Here is an 8,281-nt window from a genome sequence, read left to right on the forward strand (position 1 = left end):
TAACTTTTCCACTTTGGCAAAAATGTCTGGCAGGAGACCAGAGCAGAGGGCCCGACAAAGGCTTTCTTCATATGTTGAGCCCGGTGTGTCTACCATGCCATTCTTTTCTTTATACAGAACGGAGAAGTTTATAGCCGCAATGTATCCCACATTGTGTTCATAGACCGGTTTGTCGGCCCGCATGTCATTAGGTGGAATGTCTCCTTTATTTTTTGCAAAATCACTTGTCTTCAAAGCAGATAATAAAAAAAATCTACATTCTAACCCGGAATGTCTTAGCTCTTGGCAAAATTCTTCGAATTCTTTAGCAAATGTAGTCCCATTGGATACTGGGTTGGGCAGGGCTTTGGAGTTGGCCAGGACCTCCTCTGGGCTCCAGGGTCTATAAACAAACAGTTTGTTTATAGACCCTGGACCCTCTAGCCAGAGGAGGCCAGAGGAGACAGATCTGTCCCTCCGGGACTGCCACCTCCACCATTGGCAAAGACACGTGTGGTCCGGTATTCTGTCCTGTCCATAGAATGTCACCCCAATGTCAGTCCTTTTTCACTTCAACAGGTTTTGGTCTTTTGTTTTCTACTTGCGTTAGCTCGATGCCCCCTATGGCTCCGTCCTCCTTGAGTTCTGGTGGTGGGATAGGGTGGGGTCGACTGCTGGGGTAGGCGTCCAGGTCGGCGTCGAGCTGCACCGCAAAAAGACCGGTCAAATCTGGATAAAGATTTGTTCTCCCAGCTGTGACGGTGTGAGTGCGAGTGCGTGTGTGCGTGGGCGCGCACCAGCGGTGTGTGTGCTGGTGTCAGCTATGAGATAAGGGTTGGCAGCAGTGTGTGAGTAGTACGGAGTTCTATTTCATCCCTACTGACCGCCAGAGGCGGTGCATAAAGCACTGGATGATCATCCTTGCGCATACACAGGTCGAGAATTAATAACAAAAAAGTCACCTTTGACCCCCCGGTGGCTCACGTGAGTCTATATAGTCACGTGACACCGGGAGCTCAGTCCCTTTTCACCTTCTCGCATGCAGGTTGTATACGTGGTTGTTCGGCTAATATTGCTGTTTTCCCACAAAGTTTGGTTCGTTTTGCCGCTTGTAGCCTGTTAGCCCTGTGACTGTGGTGCAGTCGGTGCAGCGAGTTCGCTCGCCCTCCTGGGGCTGCACAAGTGTGTCGGACCTGTTGCAATAGGAGGTATATTTACGTTGTTTTCTACGACTGGTAAGTACCCCTTTAATGCATTTCGCCGTAGCCGTGCGCTCGGTAGTTTTTTGTAGAATTTGAACCGTACAATTGTACCCGGTTCTGTGTTTATCCGTGCTAAAGCCGGTTGTTTGGTTTACTGATACAGCCGCGTGGCTCTAAGTTCTAACTATAGCCGTGTTCGGGTCATTAGTTCTGAACTGCTTTGTTTTCAGCCAGTTACACACCAGCAGTGGCGTTTTTGGCTCGACCTGGTGGTTACGTGTAGCTGGTTTTGTGTTCACATTGGGTCATTAGTGGCGTGCTCAGCTCGACCTGACCCCGCGCGTCTCATTCACATAGCGGGTCATTAGTGGCGTTCCCTGCTCGACCTGACCCCACTGCGCCCCTCTTACCGGGGTAGGTAAGAGAATTTACATCTTAGAGTCGCTGGTGGCGTTCCGCTCGACCCGACTCTATTGGCTCCGGTCTTATCATGCTGGAGTCCCTGTGCTGCCGGTCCTGCCTGGCGCCGCTGCAGCCTGACGATGGGCATGATCTCTGCCCTGCTTGTCTTGGAGTGGATCATCTGTGCGCGTGGCGCGCTTGGCGGCTTTCGAGGACGCTTCAGACTGGTTGTCTGTGGCGCCTCCGAGTCAGTTACCAGCTGGCCAGACTGGGGGCCTCAAGCGGCCGTCCACGGCTACTCAAGGCGGCCCCCCATTTAAGAAAAAGAAGGGCCCCGGGAAGTTAGCGGCTCAAGTGAGCACGCTGACATCTGAACTGGCCCAAATGCGGGCAGTTATCCAGACTCTCCAGACTGATGCCAGTCGTGTGGTGGCACAACGGCATGAGGGGCATGGCACAGCCTCAGTATATGATGACGTCATATCTGTGGCTGCTTCAGACACGCAGTTTCAGCTGGAGTCTGACCTTCTGAGCTCCAGAGTTTCAGAATCTGGCTCACTGGCCTCTGCCTGCTCAGGCCGACAGTGATGACACTGTCACAGCGGCTTTGCGGACAGCACTTTCCCGCTTAAAGCTGGATGTTCCGCGGGATGAGGCGGCACCCTCGAGCGCCTTCTTTCGGCGCCAGGCTGCAGCGTCCCACTTTGCAGTTCCTCCCTCGGAGGAGTACATTAAGGAACTGCAAAGGCATTTTCGAGGCCAACTTCAGATGGCAGGGTTTTGGCACTGATGCAGGATCCTCAGAAGCTTGGCCTGGGACATATGCTGGCAGTGGAGCCGGCTATTGCCTCCCTCATCGTCCGCCCAGAGAAGACTTTACGGACTAATTCCCGGTGTCCACGACCACAGTGCCGGGTTACAGACGACCTTCTGTGTAAGGCGTACGACATGGGAGCTCGTATGGGTCGCATTGGGAACTCATTGTCTCATTTAATGCTTTGCCTGTCGGTTTCCCTTGAGACGGTGCCAGTGGACCAACCAACACATGGGCTGGTTGATGCCTCCTTGCAGGCTTTTGCCCTCATGTCAAGGGAACTAGGGCGACTGTTCTCTACATTAGTGCAAGCTCGCAGCCAAGTATGGCTGGCACAGTCTCCGCTCTCTGAGGCCAGTAGGAAGACCTTGAGGGGTGTCCCAGTTCTTCCCGGAGAACTATTTGGCCCGGCCGCCCTGGAGGCTCTAGAGCGCACGGCCCAGGCTTGCCGTACACGGCAACAGTTGGCGGGGCTTCATAGGCGGAGGTCTCATCGACCGGCTCAGGCCGCCCCTCCCGTTTCTTCACGGAGATACACACCACCGCCCCATCATGGCTCAGACTTGCAACAGGCCCCAAGATTTGGATTTCGCCCGTCCCGTTCCTCACAGCCCGGCCGTGGCCCCCACAAACCCGGGCGGGGTCGAGGGGCCTCCAGATGAGGCCACAGGGCCGGCGGTAGGACATTTTTCCCCAGGACAGCTGGAGTACTGGACAGCTCACTCCCCAGATATTTGGGTGCTGGCCACGCTGTCCGTAGGGTATCGTCTGCAGTTCCGCCGCCGGCCTCCTGTTCCTGGTCGGATCCGAATGACTGTTATTCAGGATTCGGCCAAGGCGCAGGCGCTCTCTCAGGAGATTCGCACCTTGCTGGACAAGGGGGCGATAGTTCCTGTGGACCCCCTGCTGGATCCAGGGGGCTTTTATTCCCGATATTTTTTAGTACCCAAGAAGACGGGCGATTTACGCCCAGTTCTGGACCTCAGGGGTCTAAATATGTTTTTAAAGGTACTCCCTTTCAGAATGTTGGCGGTCAGACAAGTGCTCCAGGCGATCTCCCCAGGCGACTGGTTCACAACAGTAGACCTGAAGGATGCATATTTTCATGTCCCCATTGCACCGCCACATTGGAAGTTTCTCCGCTTTGCTTTCCGGGGAGAACACTTCCAGTTCAGGGTCCTGCCATTCGGGTTATCTCTGTCCCCTCGAGTGTTTACAAGGTGCGTCGCTGCAGCCTTGTCCCCCTTGCAGGCCCAGGGGTTGCGGATTCTGCCCTATCTGGACGACTGGCTCATTTGTGCGCCCAGCCACGAGCAGGCGCTTCAAGATACAGAGACTGTGCTCAGGCACGTGGCCAACTTGGGGCTGCGGGTGAACTTGGCAAAGAGCTGCCTTGTGCCGTCACAGGTAGCAACTTTCCTCGGCATGGTCCTCGACTCCCATACAGCGACTGCACGCCCTTCGCCCAAGCGGGTGGACGATATTTTGGGAATGTTGCAGGACTTTCGACAGGGGAGTTCTCTTCCCTACGTCTTGTTCCTAAGCCTCTTGGGCAAGCTGACTGTGGCCGCAACGGTGGTTCCTCTGGGGCTGCTGTCTTTGCGCCCCCTTCAGATGTGGCTCAACAGCCTACACCTGGACCCCACACGTCAGGATCACAGGCGGCAGCGGCTACCCGTATCTCCCCAATGCCGGGTGTCTCTATGCAGGTGGCGGAACGAGGCCTTTATGACACAGGGCGTTCCGCTGGGGCCTCTTCCTTCCAGACGGGAGGTTGTGTACACTGACGCATCCCTCCTAGGCTGGGGTGCGACATGGCAGGCACGGATGGTGCAAGGGTCATGGTCCCAGAGGCAGAGCAGGCTGCACATCAATGTGCTGGAGTTCTTGGCTGTCGAGCTAGCCCTGTGCCATTTCTTGCCACACCTGCGCGGCCGTCATGTCATGGTACGGTCCGACAACACCAGTGTGGTTTTTCACATAAATCACCAGGGCGGCACTGGGTCGGTGACCCTGTTCAGGATTGCACAACGGGTCCTGACTTGGGCCACCCCGCGCCTTGCCAGTCTGAGCGCTGTTCACATTCCGGGGGTTTGGAATGTGTCCGCGGACTTCCTGTCTCGCCATCGGCCGCTGCCGGGGGACTGGCAGCTTCACCCGGAGGTGGTGAGGGACATTTGGGAGACCACAGGTGGATCTTTTTGCCTCCCGCGACGCGACACACTGCCCTCAGTGGTTCTCGCTGGCGGACAGGGCCAGCCCACTGGGTCAGGACGCACTGGCTCACGACTGGCCGAGGACGATGCTTTATGCATTTCCCCCATTCCCCCTGATTCATCAGACGCTTCTCAGGGTCTTTCAGGAGGGCCACAGTCTCCTGCTTGTGGCCCCGTTTTGGCCAGGGAGGACATGGTTTCCTTTGCTGCGCGGGATCTCCTCTCTCAACTAGGGGGTCAGATTCTGCACCCCAATCCCAAGCGCCTGAAGCTCTGGGTATGGCCGCTGCAGGGCCCGGCCTGACCTTCTCGAGGTACGCCGGGGAGATTGGGAACACAATACGCAATGCTCGTGCCCGGTCTACCCGTCTTCTGTATTCCTGCAAGTGGAAACTGTTTGACGCCTGGTGTCGCAAAAGCGGGGAGGATCCAGTGCATTGTGCTGTGTCAACGGTGCTCGCATTCCTGCAGGAGCTACTTGGCCAGGGGCGCTCTCCATCTACCCTGAAGGTATACATTGCCGCAATTTCTTGTGGGCAGGTGGGGTGGAATGGTTTCTCGGTTGGCCGTAACCAAGATATTTCCCTTTTTCTAAAGGGTGCTCGGCGTTTGCATCCGCCGGCCCGGTCTGTGGCTCCGGCGTGGGACCTGTCCCTGGTGCTGGAGGCGTTGCGATCCCCTCCATTTGAGCCTCTGTCGCAGGTTGACCTTAAATGGCTGTCAATAAAGACGGCATTCCTTCTGGCGATGGCCTCTGCGAAGCGGGTGAGTGAGCTCCAGGTTTTGTCCGTGGCAGACTCCTGTTTTCGTTGGCACCCCGACAACTCTGGGTTTTCCCTTTGGCCGAATATAGATTTTGTTCCAAAGGTGATTTTGTCGGAGGGGCACAACCGGCCGCTACAACTTGCACGTTTTGGTGCGGGATCTGCCGTCGAACAGCTGTGTCCTGTCCGTGCGCTTGAGGCATATGTGCGTGCTACAGCGCTGATACGCAAATCTGAGAGCCTGTTTGTTTGTTTCGCCGGCCCGCGCAAGGGCCAGGCTCTGTCCAAACAGCGTCTCGCGCGCTGGATTGTTGATGTAAACACGGAAGCCTATACTCGACAAGGGCGACCGTTGCAGTCCGGGGTGAGGTGCCACTCCACAAGGGGGCTCTCAACTTCGTGGGCCGCTATGAACGGGGTGTCCTTGGACGTGATCTTTGCGGCGGCCTCTTGGACATCCCCAATACCTTTGCAAGATTCTACAGAGTGAATGTGGTTTCTCCACAACCGCTGGAAGAGGTTCTCCGGCAACACTCTTCTGCGTCCCATTGAGGTATGGTTTTGTCGATTCCTCGGGACCCTGCTGGTATTCGTCATCCAGTGCTTTATGCACCGCCTCTGGCGGTCAGTAGGGATGAAATAGAACGAAAGTTACGACTGTAACTACGGTTCTATGAATCCCGGATGACCGCCAGAGCATCCGGTCCCTCGGAATTCTCGTGCTTTGCGAGAAGGTTTCTAGGGACTGAGCTCCCGGTGTCACGTGACCACCGGGGGGTCAAAGGTGACTTTTTTGTCATTAATTCTCGACCTGTGTATGCGCAAGGATGATCATCCAGTGCTTTATGCACCGCCTCTGGCGGTCATCCGGGATTCATAGAACCGTAGTTACAGTCGTAACTTTCGGTTTCTGACTTTCTCCTTCATCACATTCAACCTTCACAGTCAATTGTTTACATAATCTCTTTCGCTCACGTGACTCAGCCTCAGTTTCCCACACTTTTACCCACTTCTCGTGTTTCCGCACCCACTTAAGTGTTTTTTTAGATTTTAAGAGCTTCTCTTGTGCTTCCTCTAAGTTTGTTTTAAGTTTTGCAATTTGACTCATGCTTAAACCCATGAACCGTGAACCCATATTTTTCAGTCCAAATTGGCAGGCATTCTAAACACTCCGCCCCATACTTGTTTGACATTATCAACATCACTGGTGTCTGGGACATTTACACACAATCACACGTCAAAATCACACGTTTGTGTTATGCTAAATCGTATCTTCCACTTTTCTTAGCCTAGGGTTCACCACTTGCTAAGACTATTTTTACCCCAGGCAAAACTCAACTAAAAGCCAACTTTTAAAATTGCTTTAGCTAGTGAAATAAGTGGGCTCTCTCCACAGTGGCCTTCTGCCTTCTGCCTACTGATTATGGATATCTCGAGTGTGTTATAAAAAACAAACAATGTCCTCCTACAGACACCAGTAAATGTAACTTTAGCAAAATATCACTTGGAATATTCAAAAGAGATCCGGGAGGAAAACAAAGTACAAAAAAATTACAAAAACAAATTAATTCCCTATTTCTCGACACAGTTGAGAGAGACAAAAAACTCGAATCCGAACGCCGGCGCTCCTCTCCCCCGGGCCGGTGACGCAGGCCTCTCGTCTCAAACCGTGGAGAATGGAGGCTGGAAATATGTGATGTTCCAGGTGGCCAAGCGCTGCCTCACACGAATCCTGAAAAGATGGACCGCCGGGCGAAGGATCCGTCGTTCGTAAGACGCCAATTTGTCACGGAAGATTCCTGCAAACAATTTTCAAGTAAAAGGTAACCAAGAAAAAACATGAAGCAGAAACAGAGTTTTTGTCTCATTCGTACACGGTGTATAAACACCCTCACTCTCCCTGACAAATCCGTCTGTCCCTACCTGACATTACAGTTACAGAGTAAGCCTTTTAGGCGGTAACAAACATTTGACACATCTGCACATAATCACAATCAAATTGGCTCCAAAAGAGATCGACCAGCCATCACGTCTGTGAAGGTTCCAGCTATCTCTTCAGAGGTTAATCGGAGATGTTGTCCACACAGAATCAGGTCCTGACACATTAATTGGCCTGATCCTTGCTGATTAAGAGGCGCCGGACACTATAATCAGGAACCAATATTCTTATATCATCTGTGTAGGGTAACATACTAGTACAAGGACTGTAAGGTTATGAATGTCCACCCACTTGTGAAGGGGGCGGGGCATTCAGGTTTGATATTGATTAAAGAATTGTTCAAGAATTCAAACATGATACACTGCCTAAGTGTGGGTAAGTTTGAATCGTATTTTTAAGAGAAGAATGGGGCACCAGCCGGATAATCGGCAATTTAACAACTCTAAAATCAGATATCTAGATTAATTAATTAATTTGAAATTAATTTGCTCGTTGATCTAAAGGTTTGAGAACGTAACCGTGACATTGACCCCTTTTCTGGAAATGAAGGAACACTTAACCAAATGTGGGTTATGAAGATTTAATGACCAAATAATTAAACAGATAAATATGAATTAGGAATATGCAAATTAGTCGATAACAGATGGAAAACACTAGACATGATGGTTCTAGATCTATCTAGGTGTGTGTTAGAGTTAAGTCTAAGATGAAATTCAGCCAGCCTGTGAAGTGCATTCATACGAACGGAACCAGAAGCTGTGATCCTGAGGAGACGGGCCTGCGTGGGGTCCAAGGGCCTGCTTGGGGTCCAAGGGCCTGCGTGGAGTCCAAGGGCCTGCTTGGGGTCCAAGGGCCTGCGTGGAGTCCAAGGGCCTGCTTGGGGTCCAAGGGCCTGCGTGGAGTCCAAGGGCCTGCGTGGGGTCCAAGGGCCTGCGTGGAGTCCAAGGGCCTGCGTGGAGTCCAAG

General features: G+C 53.0%; 1 pseudogene; it reads left to right on the forward strand.

Annotated features, from left to right (window-relative positions):
* Nucleotides 1–2,372: 2,372 nt before the first annotated feature.
* Nucleotides 2,373–4,917, forward strand: LOC140372410 (uncharacterized; annotated as a pseudogene).
* The last annotated feature ends 3,364 nt before the right edge of the window (nucleotides 4,918–8,281 follow it).

This window comes from Eucyclogobius newberryi, unplaced genomic scaffold (genome assembly GCF_026437365.1).
Source record: "Eucyclogobius newberryi isolate DKJ021-1_F unplaced genomic scaffold, fEucNew1.0.hap1 SCAF_10, whole genome shotgun sequence".
Taxonomy (NCBI): Eukaryota; Metazoa; Chordata; class Actinopteri; order Gobiiformes; family Gobiidae; genus Eucyclogobius; species Eucyclogobius newberryi.